Raw genomic sequence first — 19,371 nt, 5'->3', positions numbered from 1 at the left:
GATATGTTGATAACGTGCATTTTGATATTTATGTGTGCCAAGACATTTTAGAAATCACGACCGGATGGCGATTTACGGCCATGTACTGAGTACAGTATGTATGCTATGTATAGTGACCCTATATATACACAGTTATGGTGACACAAAATGATTTAAAACTTGAAATAAGGTTTTGGATATTACACATCTCCAAGTCATTCACTCCATGTGCAACTTTGTTCGCTTTTCACACCACCAGGTGTCACTGTGGCCTCAAAGCTTCAGAACTGGCACTCAGAGATCGATTGCTAAGTCTGAGGTAAAACACGCCCCCCTCATTAGCATACAGACGAAGAAAAGAAGAAATAAATAAATGTATAAATAAATAAATGTGGAAATAAATATATATAGAAATATATAAATGTATAAATAAATACGTGTAGACATAAATACATTTATACATAAATAAATGTGAAAATAAATAAAAGTAAAAATAAATAAATGTATAAATAAATGAATAAATAAATAAATAATAGTGTGAAAAAATACAATTATACATAAATAAAGAAATACAGGTATAAATACTCATTTATTTTTGTTTTTTTACATTTCCATGTATATATATTTCTTTATTTATTTCTGTATTTTTGTTTTTTTACATTTCCTTGTATATTTATTTATTTATTTATTTATTTATGAATATGGCAGAATTGGCTTCCCATAGAAATGACAAGGAGGCGGCCTCTCGCAATACAAAGTCAATGGAGACGGTTGGAAAATGAATCAGCTTGCACTGCCATATCTTAAAATATATTAATGCTGTTGTTTTGTCTCAAGATGCAAATCAGTTATGTTTTTTTTGTAAGGTAAATGACTTAAACGTCCTAAGGCCTAATCCTGGCCTATTCTAAACCCTGTCCTCCCTTTTATCAAATAAATTCATGGGTCTGCAAAGCATGTGTTCAACACTAGAGGGAACCCACAGTTCATACATTTAAAATCCTGGTAGAGTAAGTCCAGCTTTACCTAAATAGAGAGACTCAAATAAAAAATGAATAATACCAAATTGTTTACATTGTGAAGGCATTTAATCATAATGCTATGATGAAAGAAGTCAGTTACACTTTCAAAGCCCGACCGGAAGTCTCATCACAAGGAAGCGATTGCAGTCCATCATTTCATAAAGTGTACTTTGTTGTGACGTTTTATTAATTTTTTATGCGGGTATATCTTGGCTTTAATCCTTACAACGTATTGCCTAAAAGCAGACAACGATCTTAAGCAGGAATTACTACCCAAGCAAAAAAGTTTTGGAGTGATGCCCTAAAGCTTTTATCTTACAGTATTTGTATTTGGATATGAATCAATCATGTGAGTGCTGATGGCATTGCTGACATCCATCTGTCACTTTTGATAGAAATAACAGGCAGGTTAAGGCAGCTAAAACATTCATAATGTCAAAACCACCATTCATAACTGATAGCAATGCATCGTTGAATACCACAAACAATCATTGTCTTTAAAAGCACATGACATGTTCCCCGTAGAGACGTGAATATATTTTCCCAATGTGTTGCTGCCTTTTACTTGATTTTCACCTTCATAAAGATGCGGAAATGCTGCAGATTGGACAGACGCTGAATGTTAAAACGAAATTATTAGAAAAGAAACCTTAACTTTTCTCTGAAATAAAAAAATGTTTACTAACAGTTGAGCATGTAAGCTGTTTTTACCTCACACATCCTCTTAAGGATGCATCTTAAAGATGTTCACTCCACTTCTTCGTTGTGACTTTTCATCTAGGCCGATTATCTTTTTGCATTACAAATTTTGTCGACTTAACAATGTACCCGTTGATCTTGTGAAATCAAACTGTGAAGGTGTCATCAGATCTTATACAAACAGATTATAGATTACAGTAAAAGCCTCCACACATAACTGCTTTATCATGCTGTCGAATTTTACCAAAGCTACTGATGGTCTTGAAACATCAAGGTTCTTATTGCTCAAGGTTTCCCGTCAGGGGTCTTATTAAAACTGTCAAGCTGTGAGAGACTTTTATAAATTAATTACACTTCCAGGTTTTTTACCCTTAGCCTCATTTCGGGGCCTGTCAGTTTAAACGAACAACAGATTCAGTTCGGAATAGATAATGACATCTGATGAGTAACAGCGATAACATCAAGGGAAATGAAATTTTCATGAAGTGGATTATGTACATATGCTGATGTATATTCAAATGAGCTCTACACGCAGCTGTCATTTTAGATATTCAGTTAGAACTGTGCCAGTACGACTACACCTTACATGTCTGTTTTTACGCTTTTTGAATAAGTGACTTGGCTGCAATAAAGTTTTTTTGCATGCATAAATAAAACCACAAACCTACCTAATATATTCAGCTAAACAAACTTAAAAGATAAATTCCTGGAGTCTCCTGGGAGTACACATATCTCACTATCTGAAACAATAACAAATCCTTAAAGACACAAAACAGATGCTATTGGTCTCAGGTAATTCCAGTTTCTATTCTTTATTATTATTATTATTATTTTGTCTTGTAGGGCTTTACAAAATATCGAAATATAGCAAATGCCCATATCCAAATATGCATATAGCAATGGTATGCAATAACTGAATGACTTTAATACTTTAAAAGTGATGATATCAACATTTTTATGTACTTTAACTTAAACAATTAAGTTAAATAATTTCAACTTGTTTTCTAAGTTATGTCAACTTAAAAAAGTAAAAACCTAAAAAGTAGGTTGAATTGACTTGCAAAATTAAGTTTTTCATTAATAACTGCAGTAAGTAAAATTATGTGCTATTATAAAAAAGCATTTTAGCTTTTTAAAGGCATCTTTATAGGCTACTGTAATTTGTTATATTGTTTTTGAAATATATATTTTACAACACAAAAAATGCATGTACATACATTAAAGGGCACCTATTGTCACATTCACGATTTTACATTTCCATTGGTGTGTAAGTGTGAATTCGTAGGGTAGAAAGTACCATATTTCAGAAAAACTTAATTTTAAAAGATAATGTTATAGACAGAGATATATTTTTATATATTTTTGCTGTGGTCAATAACTCACAAGTGTGGTCTATCAATACCAGGTGAAATTTTGTAAAAATGCAAAACGAGCAAAATAATGCGTGGCTATTTCACGGAAATTTGTGAGATCAGGTTGCTTTAAACATAAGTAGTGAATTGTTACTTTTGACTCCACCTGCAGGGATGAAAGTTACACAACAAAACAAGCTAGATTTTTGTGTTACACGTGTTTTTTTATTAAATATACATGACTATGACCTCGTTAATATTCAATTCAGTTTTATTTATATACCGCTTTTCACAATTGATGATTGTTTCAAAGCAGCTTTACATTAATAGAAGCAGTGGAAAGCACAGAAAATCGACAGCTAGCACAACATAATACACGATAGCACAAGCAGCTAAATTTGCTGCGTCTATGAATCAACATTATAAGCGTGCGTATTACTAATGTAACGTAAAGAAGAGGGTGCTAAGTTAAGCCCAAGAAGGCTGCCTCCCCGGGTTGAAAAACCCCCTAGGAGAAAAAAAACCCAGACTTTTTAGCCGGGGAATTAAAAAAAAAGTCCTAGGAGGGAAAAACCCTTGCAAAATATATGTGTTTACCATTTCTTGGTCACAAAGTGTAGTTTTAAGATTAGTTCAGTCGAGAATGTATATGTATAATTAAATCTACAGTCGATTAGTAAAGATAGCGCCTGATATATATATATATATATATATATATATATATATATATATATATATATATATATATATATATATATATATATATATATATATATATATATATTTATATATATCTCCCAAGGGTTTTTCCCTCCTAGGACTGTATATATATTTAAGCAATATCGCTCGAGTAGGAGTGTGATATACCTCTATATCATCACGGCTGTGATTAGGCCAGAGGCACGAGGCAGTAGGCCGAGTGCCGGAGGCAATCACAGCCGTGATGATATAGAGCTATATCACACGACTCCGAGAGCGATATTGCTTTTATACAACAGTTCGATGGCACACGTTTGAAAAAAGAAAAGTAGAAAACAACAACGGAGTTATTTTAAAAGCCTCTTTGTTTGAAAACTACTTCTTCCGCCACGGATTTGAGGGCGGCCAGAATGACAGGTAAAACTTTCGGCTGCTTTGAAGCTCATAACAACTCAATGGACGGAAAAGCCGTTTCTTTATATTACCGTTTCTTGGTCACAAAGTGTAGTTTTAAGATTAGTTCAGTCGAGAATGTATATGTATATTTAAATCTACAGTCGATTAGTAAAGATAGCGCCTGTTTGAACGTTTGCTTAGTGAGATTCGGTACGTATGAGAACCAAAGCATTAGCGGACGTCTGTGTTCACTCGCCCAGCTGTCCACCGCTCTCTCTGGGCTACATCTCTGACAGGGATTCCCTGGCTCTCATGTCGGCCTTGTTTGTTTTTGATGGTCAAAAATGAGATCAAATCACCAGTATTTGGTGTCATGATAAAACTATTACTTGTTTTTATTCATATTTAGTGTCTTTTGTGTTGTTATTGTTTTGGCGCGAGGTAAAAGTGAATAAAACTATACTTGTATAATTTTACTATTGCGTTCCCATTTACTCTTAACGCGATACGAGCACTCGATTATTATTAAACTTTGTTCTTGTCAGTACTATATAAAACGTTTTTTATAAGTGTCAGAGAGATGTTTTTGCATGCTGCTTATAAATATATCAGTGGCGATATCTCATAACATGTTTTTATAGTCACGTCACGATAAAATAAATTATCAATGTCCACATTTAAAAGCTGCGGTACTTACCTGCAGTTCCACGGTGTTTTTGCGTTTTGATAAGAGATATTGCTCCAGAAAAAAATAGTTTACATTCCTCTTTCCAAGTGTTAATCGTCCACACGATGTGACAAGACATAACTTCCATTTACTTTAACGTAACATCCAAGAGCGCTGATCTTTGACGGAATAATAACTTCCAATTGGGATTAACACACTGATTCACGAGCTAGTGAACTAATGAGACACACGGAGAGTGATTCAAAACAGCGCGTTTGTGTGTGTCCGTGTGTGTGGGCAGTCTTTCCATTCAGAGATGAGTCTGTTTAGAGGACCTCCATTCACTAGGTGGCGGAATGATACGAAAGGTGAAGCGGTTACTGTGCCGTTATCAGTAGAATATTGCACGCCTCTTAGCCAATCAGATTCGAGAACCAGAAAGAACTGTTGTATAAATATATATATATATACAGTGAAACGGATAAGGAGATTAAGCGGAGGTTAAGCGGGTTCTGCCGGTGGTCGTTGGTCAGTCATCAGCTGGTCATCACGTTGAAGGTCAGCCAGTATGTAACCGCAAACATATTTTGTAATTTATCTTTGTAAAAAATAATGAAATTACATTTTAAATTTCAGTTTTAATAAAAGCAACCAACAGTACAAACTTAAATTGTTGAGAATAAAACATTTTTTCAACAGTTTGAACACTATGAAAATGAAATTAAATCAAATCAGAATAATATACATTTTTCAACATATACAACAGTATTAGCAGCAGGACAAAAGTAACAAGTGTTACTTTCGACCCGACAGGATCTCCTCACATTTAAACCTTATTTACTTTTATTTTGAAAAACTCAGAGAGTTCAAAATTCAGGATGTGTTAGAGCACTAAATAACCTGTAGATTGATCAGTACTGTAACACATGAAACCAGAAACACAATGCGTTATAAGAACAAAATGACCGCTTTAGGAATTTACTCATCATGGTTGAAGACACCTTTCTGGATCTACACGCGGAAAACGATGAGCTAAAAATGCGCTATTTGTCAGCTCTGTCAGGGGTTGTGTGCCTAAGATGCTGTCGTAGTTTGGGATGCAAATGTTATCAGGGCGCGGGGAAAATCGCTTTGTTACTTTCGTCCCGCGTGACTTTTGCCCCGTTTTCCCCTACATGTTAATAATATGCAAAAGGTACAAACCCCAAAGTAAATGATTACCGGCTGACGTCAGAGGTATTCAGGCCAATCACAACGTACAGATGAGCTGGCCAATCAGGGACACAGCGCTTTTCAAATCAATAACTTTTGTACAAAATCCATGCGTTTCAGGAAGAGAGGGAAATCTAGAGCTAGAAAAATGTTCGGTACCTGTATGTGGAAAATAATGTGTTTTTTAACCATAGACCACGCAAACACATTGTATTATACCAAATACACAAAATAACATTGTTTTTAGCAAACTTTAAGTTTAACCTAAAAAAAGCCAAATTACACAGTGCTTCCTTAAGATCGATTTTACCTGAAAATATTTGAAAATATGCAGTCATTGAGATAATACATCATCATTGCCTGTAACTGAGTTTAAAAGCCCTCGAGGGAAAGAATCTTAAGGGCCATGCATTAAGTATTCATAGTGTTGCATTGCCAGCGAGTCATTTATCATCTCTCAAACTTACTGTCATGTTAATGCACCCATTGCCTTTTGCCTGATTGTCTCGCTGTATTTATTTACCAGGCGGAAGCTATAAGATGCCCAAGGAATTTTATTTGATGTGGGATGCTTGGTTAGCACCCTATGTTTCGCCCATTTTCCAGACCACCTCGGATTAATATTTTATGCACATTTACACTTGTCAAGGCTAAGTACACTGTAACGAATTTGCCTGTAGATTTTACAGTAAGTACCTGGCAAAAAAGTTGCCAGTAAAATCTTGTAAAGTTTTGTGAATTTGCTTTTAATAACTGTAAAAATGAATTACAGTATAATACTGGATTTCGTTTACAGGTTATTGTTGTACATAAATTACAGCAAAGTATTAGGTTTCTATATTAAAACACTACTTTATTGTAATTTAGTTTACAACATTATCTTGTTTTCTTTTCAAATTACAGATATTACCTGGCAACTAGAGTTGCCAGGTAATATCTGTAAATTCCTCACAATACAATATGTTATTGTAGAATCTTTTTTACAACAACATAATGTGTTTTGAAATAATTACATCTTTTGCCAGCAAAAATCTGTAAATATTTTACAATACATTGTGTTGTTGTAAAACATAAATAGTTAATCTTTGCTGATGCCTATTGTAAAGTGTTTTAAATAAGACCAGACTTGCTTTAAATCCAAACATCATTGGATAAGATTCTCTTCAACTGTTAAATAAAACCATAGTCCAAGATGCAAAATCATGAAATTTTATTATTAAAACAAAATACAGTGTTACAATACTGTACATTTTCAGAATGTCTTTTTCTTAACAGCATATTCTATTCATTTTCTTAATTCAGTGAAGTTCAGAAAACATTTAGAACAATGTCCATTCATATTGTGAGGAAGTCGCTTGAGACTTACAATTGAAGCCATTCAAAATCTATCAGCCGCTTGAGTAGAGAGGAGACGTGAGGGTTAATGCAGTTCTTCTTTTTCTCCTGTACCTTCCCTCTTTTTTGGCTAACCCCCTTTGCTGTCTTGATCCCACTGGAGGGGTTCAGTCCAATGAAGCATCTGAAATCACAAAATCACATGAAAATAAACTTTATGAAAAAGTGCCTTAACTGCTCTACAAGAGAGTGCAAAATACATCAGGCTGTGCACATCAAGCTGATTTGCCCTTTTCAGCTAAAGTGCAGAAAAACTGCAACAGAAAAATTCAGCAGGTAATTATAATTCATTTAATTTCAGTTGTGCTGTCCAGGCAAGCTAAACCAGGAAGTGGCTCTGCAATGCAATGACTATAGTGAAATATAGGGTCATAACAGTTGAAGGGATGATTTGGATTCCTAGTCACAAAATTGCATGAGTTATGGTTAGGTTAGTTGCATTAACATAACCTCAAGCAGCAGGTCCTATGGTTGAAAATTTCCTGACTATCCCCTGCTTCAAAGGACAACAAAACATAAAACATATGCAGAAATACTTTTCAAAATATATAATCAAATAAATCTTTATTGTCAATGTTTGAATGTTACAATGAAATGGTTCTGCAATGATATAAAGCATTTGGGTAAATAACTGCTATATTAACCCAATTTATCAACTAAAAAATCATTTTAAAGGGATTTCCTGTGAGCACACTTAAAGCAAAATAAAATCTCTGTTACTCATAATAGCACACTTTACAAAATAATGATAAACCGCATTGTACTTCAAGTTCAAGCACATAGTTACCTTTGAATGAACTCCAGTGTGCAAGATGCTTGCTCCTGGTACACAAGATTGAAGTTGTAGTAGCTAGAAAACAAAGCTGCCATTCCAGCCACGAAGTTGAGATGTGAAGGCACAACCACCCGATGCTCAGCATCCAAACGCTGATTCACCTAAGCATAAACAAATGGTTTACATGCAAAAATCTGTTGCTTTCCACATAAACATATTCACGGTAAACTAATTTGTGTCCTTCATAGCCCGTCTTTGCAATGCTTTACAACTCATTACAAAAAATAGACTACCTATGACAATTAGAGTCAGGAAACTGTAGTCTTTTTTCAACGTCTGTTGCTGTTGCCAACACCTAAAAGACAAAGAAAAATAGATTCAAATGTACAGTAATTTTTCATAGCAATATCATTTTTGAAAGCTTGACTTTTATTCTTTGTTGATCATACATTGTTTTAATATGCTTATGACTGCAAATGTATGAAAATAATAAACCAGGCTTGATGACATACAGCCTGCATATGAGACCTCCGGAGACTGAAGCCTTCGGTTGAGAAACGGCCGTTCTCTCTCATTCAAAGTTGCGAAAAAGTATCAATCTGCACTACCAGTACACCATCAGAACGCGTTTTCAGCGCAGGTGGAAACATTATAACCCCAAAAAGGTTTCTCACTTGTTGTTTTATGAGTGGAAGTGCTACAATAAACACGCAGATATGCCCTGCTCCGGGGCTCGGCTCGAGCAGCCACCGAAATGGCCAACACATAGGCGCAGTTGCTTTACATTTACTTTACATGTCGCGTCTGAAACCACGCGGAAAACGTGACCGCGCCGCTTTTCTCCTCTTCAAATCGCGTGGGCGCTTCAGAGCTTCTTTCGTTGCTAAGCATTGCTTGACGCTGCCACCGGCGGAGAATGAATTTGGCGCCTATGAACACGCACGTTTGATAAAAACTCTCTATCTGATCCTATCAATATTTTAATACTTCAAAATATATGTATGCATGTATAAGACCTATGCATCAATGTGGACGTGCACATACGCGCATGCACGCACCCTGCTTGCATGCCTGAGTGACGTTAGGCGCACATACATTGAAGTCCAATATAAATATGAAAAGGGTTAACATGAAAGTTATACCATTTACTTTATTTTAACCACTAAACTGCTTCACCTGGGATTGCTTGTTCAAAATTTCTTTATTAACTTTATTGCGGGGCTTGACTTATACGAGGTAAACTTTATTTCAACCAACATTAACAATTATAATAGCTATTTATAATAGTATACTTACATATTGTGGATGAGTGGCGTGACAATGTCCCTGCTCCTCTGCAATCCGACATAAAATGGCGTCGAGCTGCCTCGTGCAACGCATTCAACAGTGAATAACTGTAATACTGCATCATTTACAGGCAAGCGCAAATATACCTGTAATTTATTGTGGGGGAAAAGCTGTCAACTTCTGTAATAGTTTTTTGACCCACAATGCATTGCAATGTACAGCTAAACTTTGTAAAATGACAGAACAAGAAGTAACTGTAAAATTTTGCTGTAGAAATTACAGAAATTTGTTACAGTGTAACCTTGACTTGTAATTTTGTGGTTTTGTTTCTAAAGGTTGTATTTCACACACATATTTTCATTGCAATGTGACTACAAACATTCACATATAAAGCGTGTATATACACATTTGAATATTTTTAAGAGTTCTGCTTTGATGAATATCAGTTTGTTGTCATATTTAATATATCAGCTGTGCAGGAGCTGATATACGGTGTATTCACGAGTACGGCAAGTTAATATACATCACAAATACTGTTTATTTCTACAGAATTAATGGTAACCTGTCAAAATAAGGTTGTATTTGTTAACATTAATAGCTAATATGAACTAAAAATGAGTAATATAGTTTTCAGCATATATTAATCTTTGGTAATGTTAATTAATGCCAATGCAATTGGTTTATGTTAGTTATGTTAGACCAAATGCATGGCCCACCTAAAATATTACAAACATAAACTTAGAGGCCTTAAAAACAACAGAAAGTTCAGATGATGTTATACAAAATATCAGCACTTTTAGCACAACAAAAGTGCAACAAACAGTGCAATGTAAAAATTCCTTGTTGCACTTACATTTTTTTATCTACTTGAATTTACAATTAATTTCAACTTTCTTGCCTAGCGAGGAGTTGCTATCAATTATAAAAATAAAGTTGAAATAAGCTAACTTTAACTTTTTTTTTTAGTTTGTAAATTCAAGTTGATTAAATCTTAATTTAAGTGCAACAAGGAATTTTCACATTGCAGGCTATATAAATATATTTTTATAAATGTATATTTAACAGCAAAGATTGTTTTGATTCTCTGTTCAGACTGTGAGATTGCTTCAACTCATCAGAAAAACCTCAGCTGTGCTTTGTGACACTGACTTTTATTAATGGGCTGGTGATGCAATTGTGCCTACTGTATGTAGACGCCTTGCTTTTTCGAAGCTAAATTGACTTCAGACTCAGCATGTCATGGATAACATTATTTCTCTTTCTGACGGCATGACTGCCCATTAAATATGGATTTGGTGGATTTTGAAGGGTGCATGACGGTAGTTTCTTTTCAAAATTAATTTTAAAAAGTAGTCCAAACACACTGCAGAACCACACAAAAACTTGGTTGTCATGTCATTTTTATCTATTAAGGAAGTAAAAGTGATTTAATACTTTACAATAAGTTTGTATTTGTTAGCTTTATAGCTAAAGCTGCATTCAGACTAGCAGTGACTAGCAGTAGCAGAGCGACGCAATCTCATAGATTTCAATGAAAGCTTGGCGACTGTGACCGTTTGCGACTGGATGGGGTGTGTCCACTCACGCAACAAAGTTGAGAAATGTTTAACTTTATGCAAATTATGAGTGACTTTCGGGAGCGACAGTGAGAACGAAGCAGTGGTGTTCACGTCATCCATCTCTCATCAGTTACGTGAACGGTACTCATTTGTCAATGACAACCAGATTTAGAAACGCCTCATTTGAAAGAGACGAGCGACACACAGCGACAAAGTTACTTACAATGTGAATGTTAACCAAATATTTTATGAACAAAAACTATATATTCTTACAGCAATTGTTGAACTTTGTGAATGTTTTAATCATGAATAAAGGTGTTTGCTCATGACAGTTCAGTGTAAATCAAGTAATGTTAACCAATAAAATGTTCGATTTTAAAAAACGTAAATGTTATTCATAAATGTTGAAATGGCCATTAACAAATTTAAAATAAAGGCTATAAAAGTATTAGTTTTTGTTAGTTCATCTTAACAAATGTATACTGTCTAATGTTAAAGGTGCCATAGAAAAAAACTGTATTTACTTACTGTAGGCATAGATGAATAATAAGAGCTCTGTACATTGAAATTACATATCTAAGCCTCAAACACGTTTGTTTCCTCCTAAAATTTGTGCATGCAAAAGACTGCTGGAAAATAGGCCAATCTCAAAATAACACAGATTGTGATGTAACAGTCGAAATGTACATCCCAACATGTGAGCTACTGGTATAAGCCTCAGAGCAGAGCCAATCAGAGCAGAGCTCAACATTATTATCACACCAGCCGCGTTTGAGTGTCAAATTCGCATATACCGGGTCTAGTTTGCCGCCTCATTCACGAGACATTCACACGGAAATTCGTGTCATGGGAGGGGCTTCTGCGACTCGCTTCCTGTAATCACGTCACTACTAGAGCAAGCTCCTGATTGGTTAACGTGGCGCGTTTTTCCACCAAAGTTAAAATTTTCAAACTTGCATGTTGGATTTGAATTTGTCCATCGAGATCTGATTGGATCGTTGAAGTTGGGTCATGTTGCTAATTGCTAATCGCTGCGATCTTCTCCCGGACCCCGCCCACCTGCCATACCATATGACCGGAAGTGAAGAGAGATCGTTTTGAGGAGGGGAGGAGATTTGCATTTTTGATTAAAAAAAAAATTAAAAATAATGAAGCTCACAGATAAGTCATTTGTTAAAATACCACAATATTAAAATATATATATATATATATATATATATATATATATATATATATATATATATATATATATATAGTTTTTCATTTCAATTTCATTGCGACTTTAAGTAGAAAAATCTGAGACGCAGGAGACCTAAGTACAAGTTTCCATTTGCTTCCCATTTAATCTCATTGCTGTCTATGAGGAATAATTCAGATATTAAATTAAATCTTTCTTATGGGTTAGTTTGGGGCCCTGAACACATACTGTGAAAACATAATTGGACTTATAATAAGACATAGCTGTTCCAGTGTATTAGTTTGTCGACTCTCTGAGAATTATCTCAACGCAAAATCTTGAGATAAGTGCGTATCTCATCATTGCCTCAACAGCTATTCTGGGATAGCTCTACATGTGTCTGTGTGCCATGGAGTACAGATATGTGCAACCAAGAAACGCGAATATAAAACTGAGAAAATCTGTTTTATCCCTAGCAGACTTTTTTATCTGGAAATTCACTTACAGAGTTTATTCAAAGTGATTTTCCCCAGGGGTCAAAACTTTAGCTAACTCCCTCCTAATTTAAAGCCAACTTCAGGCTTCAGATAACTTTGTACATGATACAATTTTTTGTCAGCTATAGCTGTGAACTTGCAGTGGCCTCGTGTGCTTTTTGATTCGTAAAGATGTGACAAGACTATGGTGAAACTATGTTTTTACCACCCCAGTGCAATGCTATTGGGTTAATTTACAAGCTATAAATGTCAGCTGGCCCATATCCTAGATTTCTTGATCCTCAAAGTTCAAACCTTATTAACATATTAGCTTAATATAGTAATAATGAGCTGTTACCTTTCAGGTCACATTAAATTTGTAGCTCAACAAACGTGCCAGTGTAATACAAGTGGCAATTTAAAGGGATAGTTCAGCCAAAAATGAAAATTCTGTCATAACTTACTCACCATCCTGTTATGTTGTTACAAACCTGTATTAACTTATTTGTTCTTAGATATTTTAGCAATGTTTGTAACCAAACCATTTTTAAGCACCAGTGACTTCCAGAGTAGTATTTTTTGCTACTATGGAAGTCAATGGTGCTTCTGTTTTCTGCTTCATTACAAATATCTTCCTTTGTGTTCAGCAAAACAAAGAAATTTATACAGGTTTGTTACAACATGAGGATGAGTAAATGAGTACAGAATTTTCATTTTGGGGTGAACTGTCCCTTTAAGGTTTATTAGACCTGGGCCGGGTTTCCCAAAAGCATCGTAAGGCTGAGTAGATCGTAAAAACGATTGTACGAATCATCTTAGAATAGACCCCTTCAATGTTTGTAAACATTGAATGACTATCGGGTGCGCGCGCAGCACGGGGTCGAACTGTTCATACCATTTAGGCTTTATAATTTAATCTAACAGGGCTGAAAAATGATGACTTACCTCAAATGAAGTGAGCACTACAAACACAAGCCTCTTTGATCTTTGCATTGTTCCAGCCTGCACGTTAATTGCTTGCAGCAGCAAATGTTATATTTTTTTGTTTTTGAAATTCTGCATTAATTGCGAAAACTTAACGGAAGACCTTGTGCGATTTTCACAGCCCACGACGTAAGTAGGCATTTTTGACCATACCGAATAATACGCAACTCTATCTGCTGTAATGGCTTTTCTGACCCTGACATGCGCAGTGGAAACTGCCTGTGACGTGAACCGTAAAGGGGTCTATTACGGGCCGTTTCCCAAAAGCTTCGTAACTTAAGTAGCACTTGAAAATCATTGTAGATCTATGAGTGGTCTGGAGTAATCGTTAATTCATAAGTGCATCGTAAGACAACAGTGTTACAAGGTCACCTGCAGGACAACCAGCAAATTACACTCCTGCAATGACGATAATGTAATGTTTTAAATGTAGGCTATATTTATTTATTGCGGTTTTCTTTGTTTATTTGTTTAAATTACTTTAATATAATATATTTAAAATTCAAATGAGAAATAAAATTTAAATGACTAAACATAAATGAACAAAGAAGGAAAACGTATTTGGTACAATTTTGGTAAAAGTTGGTACTAGCAAATTGATAATTGTTCCTACCAATTGCTGCTATAATTCATCTAGGCTACAGTAAAAAAAAATGTTTTGAAGGGTTGGCATCTGATTAAAGAAACCAAATAAACATTTACGGTACAATGCAATAATCCATAATAATAAATAAACATAGATAATAAACAACAAATAATAATGATACACTGTAAAAAAACTCCGTAGAAATTGCAGCTGGGTTGCCAGTAATTTACCGTAGATTTACATTTATGTTATTTACTGGCAAGAGTTTGTTCAAAGTTAAATGAACATTAAACATTTACAAGTCTTTGTCTTTACAGAGTAAAACTAAAAAAACAGCATCAAGCAAAACATTATGGGAAACAAAATCTGAAGCAAAAAAGAAAAAGGTTGATGATGATTTCTGGTTCCCAGAATGCTTTGCATGAGGCTGTTATTGTATAGTTTTATTCTGTAAAGATAAAGACTTGTTAATATTTAAAATTTATTTAACTTTGAACAAACTCTTGCCAGTAAATAACATAAATGTAAATCTACGGTAAATTACCGGCAACCCAGCTGCAATAACATTGTAATTTCAACGGATTTTTTTTACAGTGTAATCTAAACTATAATATAAAATGCCGAAGGCATTTTGCAGTGGGACGAGTCCTAACTAAATATGGAAAATAATATTTCATTATGAACAATTTTAAAACATTTAAAAAGTCATTGAACAATAATAAAAAATAATAAAAATATTAGTGCACATCGGCTAAAGATCATTAGCCTAAACAAGCTTCTGCTACAAATTCGAGTCATTCCATAGGTGACATTTCAGCACTTGACAAACGGATAGCGACTCGTAAGTAGCATTTAAGCCGCCTTTCCACTGCACACGACAAACAACGGCCGATAAGTCGGAAGTCATTCATTTCCTATGGAGAGTCGCAAAGGGGTTGCGTGAGGTGCCGACCATCTGCGGATGCGTAAATATCGGATCCGTTTTGAGCGTTGGATCCGTTAAAAAATTTGAACTTGTGCGACTAAACCGCATGCCGACCGTAAGTTATGATTTTCATTGTATTCCAATCACAAACTGTGTGTGAGGTGAAAATTATTAATCCTTTTGGTTTAACTTTACTACTGATAAGTAATACATTATTAATTTAATTTGTGTACGTTATTCTTTTAATCTTGTCTTTATATGTTTTCTCAAAAAAATTTTTGCAATCTTTGTCATATATGCCTAGCTGTTTATTGTTTCATTAATTTGCATTAATTTATTTCACCATAACATATTAGAATGAAGCCTCTTGCGCTGGAATGAGCTTCTCTCCCATATACGATTAAACTGAAACTTCATTACGACTGCCACTAGGGGAAGAACTCCGACTGTCGTTTCCGTATGTCGTGTGCAGTGGAAAGGCGGCTGAAAGGTGGCTGGAATAAATAAATGAACGCAAATGAATGAAATAATAAATAGCTTTACATATATGACAAAGATTGCCAATATTTTTTGGAGAGAACATATGAAGAAATAATTAAAATAATAACATACACAAATTAAATTGATAATGTATTTATTATCAGTAATCAAAAGGTTTTTTTAAGGATTCAAGTGTTACTAATAAAGTTAAACAAAAAGGATTAATACTTTTCATCTCACACATAGTTTATAATTGGAATACAATGAAATACATCACTTACGGTCGGCATATCGCATGCGGTTTAGTCGCACAAGTTCAAAATTTTTAACGGATCCAAAGCTCAAAACGGATCCGATTTTTACGCATAAGCAGATGGTCGGCAGCTCACGCAGCCCCTTTGCGACTCTCCATAGGAAATGAATGACTTCCGGCTTATCGGCCGTCGTTTGTCGTGTGCAGTGGAAAGGCGGCTTTAAAACCCAGCTGCGAGCGGTTGTTATACGTGCATCTTTGAGAAACGCACGTAAATGAACAACGAATGTTCGTTGAGTAGCTCGTAGAAAGCGCTCTTAAGTGCTAAGTTCAATCGTTATCGGGAAACCCAGCCCTGACCCACGTGATGCACAAAAATGAAATTCATCATTATTTGAGTTAAAAAACTCAGTTTTTTATTAAGACTGCATACACATGAGATGATTTGAGAACTAGGGAAAAAGCTGAAATTGTAGAAAATATCAAAAGCCAAACTTTCGTTTTTCTGGTCTCTGTCAACCCATCCAGTCAAACCTAAAGCTTGACTGACAGTAAGTCTTCAAAGATTTCTGACAGATGCTTGGTGATTATTGACTGGACCATCTTGACTTTCAAAGCTTTTTGACTTTGAAAGTTCTCCGTTTACAAACTTTCATTGGTGTGTCTGCCAGTATAATTAAATGCCGGAGGGTGAAAACAAACCAGACATATTTACATGTGCGTGATGTTAATGTCCTTTTCAGTTATTAGTTTAAGAGAATTCATTTAACATGAAACCTTGAGCTGCATCTTAATCAACTCAATAGCTAAATAGCTCTTGCTTATAAGTGTTTATGGTGTCAAAATTCCCATTTCTAATTAAGCCAAGGAATCTGCATCCACTTCTTCTTTCTCAGATATAAAATTCCAGTCTGGTTTTCATAATTTTGTGCCCTTTGAGCCATAATTGGTAATTGCATTTGAATGACACCAAAACATTTTAAATGAGGAAAGACAATTGAGTTCATTAGATTCAAAATGCCCTGCAAAACCAAATAGGGAAATTAATATTCAGATAATTCTCAATTTACATAAATGTCAGATGGCACAAATATTTGTCTGTTGTAGAAATAAGGAATTTAAATATGACAAAAAATGTAGTAATTGATAATAGAATTTGCATAAAATGTCATAAGAATTGATATTTACAGAATAAATGTTTAAAAATGGCCCCAATGTTACTGGAGCAGTAGCTGTTAAAGAGCACCTATTATCCGATTCACGATTTTACATTTCCTTTGGGGTGTAAGTGTGTTTTAGTACATGTTAACCATATGCAAAAGGTACATAGCCCAAAGTAAATGATGATTTGAGTTATTGTCTTTAAAGTAAATCTGTTTTCTTGGACTACAACAAACACACGGATTGTAGGCAACAGTTTACTTTCTGGACCTGTTGACGTGGACAAGATCGACATTATCATAATTCCTCCCGCTTTGAGTCATAACCTGTAAGTTAACTCCTGTTAGCATTGCTTTGTAAGCAAATCTTTCAAACATGGTAAGGAGCGTCACATTTCCGGCTGACGTCAGAGGTATTCAGGCCAATCACAACGTACAGATTAGCTGGCCAATCAGGGACACAGCGCTTTTCAAATCGATGAGCTTTATACAAAATCAATGCGTTTCAGGAAGACAATATCTGGAGCTACAAAAATATATGGTATGTGGAAAATAATGTGTTTTTATGTACCTTTGAGGTATACTAAGTGTGTTTTCATATCTGTAGTTCGGTTCATTTGGTCCGGACCAAAAGCAAAAAATGATCCATTGTGACTTTTTTAGCAGTTTTGGTTCCTTTTCACACCACACTGATTGCTCTGATCCTCACCAGTTGAAACGAACCAAAATTCTGTCATGTGGTAATATCAACATCACTCATTGGCCACATGTATTTGAACGTATTTCCTAAACTGCTTCTCAATTGGTCAGAATCAACATGCGCGAAATTCCAACGGAACTCCGGAAGTAAACAAAAAAAGGGAAAATACAGCAGACAATATAGCAATTATGTTTCTGTGGTTGTTATACATAGTTTATATTCAGCACTCTAGACAAACTGTTTATTTTAATTAAAAACAATGTTTAAATGCACTACAAACATCGAAGACACCAAATTTCTGAGGCTCCGCCCGCACCTCCTCGCAACTCCAGGTATGTCCGCGATCTGTCATTGTGCTAATATTGCTAATAGAAACTGTCAACAAACACTTCTTCATCCGATAATGCACTGCGCAGCTGACTACGGCAGCTGGTTTAGTCCGAAATGCGCAGTACTTTTGCAGTTAGGTCGGTTAGGTCTCGGATCGTGTTCTCACCACAAACAAACTGCTCCAGAGTTCATTTGAAAGCGTACCGAGACCACCTCTTCAAAACAATTTTTGCACTGTTTAGGTGCAAATATGTACTTCTTTAAAGGGTACTCCCCCAGTGACAGCTAGGGACCATTTTTTTACCATTTTTAACTGTTATTTCTAGGGCTGTCACAATGATTAAAAAATCATCTCATTGCTATTGTTTGACCTCATTGTGATGATTTCAGATCACCGTAATGATTGCACAGCTCTTTAAAAAACACAAGGGGGAGCTGCAGCGCCTGTATAAACGAGACAGTATCAGATTACTTTTAAATATGTGTTATGTGTCTTAATATTTACTGCCAGGTAAACCTTGCAATTTAAATAATCACAACAATGTGTAAAAAATTATTTCATAAACAAACAAAAAAATATGAAAATTAAATGTCAAAGAAACAAAACAGACAATTAATTGTCATAACCGTCAAAGCCCTAAAACAGGCAATTAATCGCAAGAATAGTCATAACTTATTATACAATTAACCGTCAGCCAAATTTCATAACCGTGACAGCCCTAGTGATTTCATTCTGGCTGTACCAGTTCTCACATACATAAGCACACACATCACCTCACACAAATATATCCCTTCAGATATATAGGAGAGTACAGCATCCTTTCTACTTTAACTTCAGAAAAGTTCTTGTCAGTCAGTATGACAAATTGTTTACAAAACTTAAAATTATGCGAAGACTGCATGAGTGAGGCAATTATTCAAACCGACAGTCTTTCCAAGCGCTGCTCTCCTTAAAGTTACCCAGCTTGCCGTCAAATAACAGGCAGACTATTTTCGAACATCAGATCAAAAGAATATACATTTCTGCTCTCCCCGTCTTTCTGAAAGGCATGTTAGCATCTCCACCATCATCTAACTCCTTGTCATGATTATGAGAGATAGATATGGAAAACAGTCATCTTATAATGTACGCAGTAAAAAGCACAGTTAATAAAAACGTGTACTGTGTACTGTATTGTTATGTTTAGTAGGCTAGTCAATATGTGACCCTGTCTGTATATATATGATTTTTTTAATGTATACATGTATGTGTATGTAT

The 19,371-nt window shown here is 35.0% G+C and overlaps 1 long non-coding RNA gene across 2 annotated transcripts; it reads right to left on the bottom strand.

Moving 5' to 3' along the window:
• Positions 1-7,157: 7,157 nt before the first annotated feature.
• Positions 7,158-9,775, bottom strand: LOC141359543 (uncharacterized). Of its 2 annotated transcripts, none has more exons than XR_012366037.1 (4): positions 8,709-8,902; positions 8,490-8,551; positions 8,209-8,357; positions 7,158-7,545 (listed from the first exon to the last, which is right to left on the bottom strand). It is a non-coding gene; the product is annotated as an uncharacterized lncRNA (long non-coding RNA). The 2 variants fall into 2 exon arrangements; XR_012366036.1 differs by lacking the exon at positions 8,709-8,902 and adding an exon at positions 9,493-9,775 and having other exon boundaries at positions 7,159-7,545.
• Positions 9,776-19,371: the final 9,596 nt, after the last annotated feature.

This window comes from Misgurnus anguillicaudatus, chromosome 23 (assembly GCF_027580225.2).
Source record: "Misgurnus anguillicaudatus chromosome 23, ASM2758022v2, whole genome shotgun sequence".
In the NCBI taxonomy this organism is placed as follows: Eukaryota; Metazoa; Chordata; class Actinopteri; order Cypriniformes; family Cobitidae; genus Misgurnus; species Misgurnus anguillicaudatus.
The sequence above is the reverse complement of the archived record's forward strand: the minus strand, read 5'-3'. Positions and strand labels throughout refer to the sequence as shown.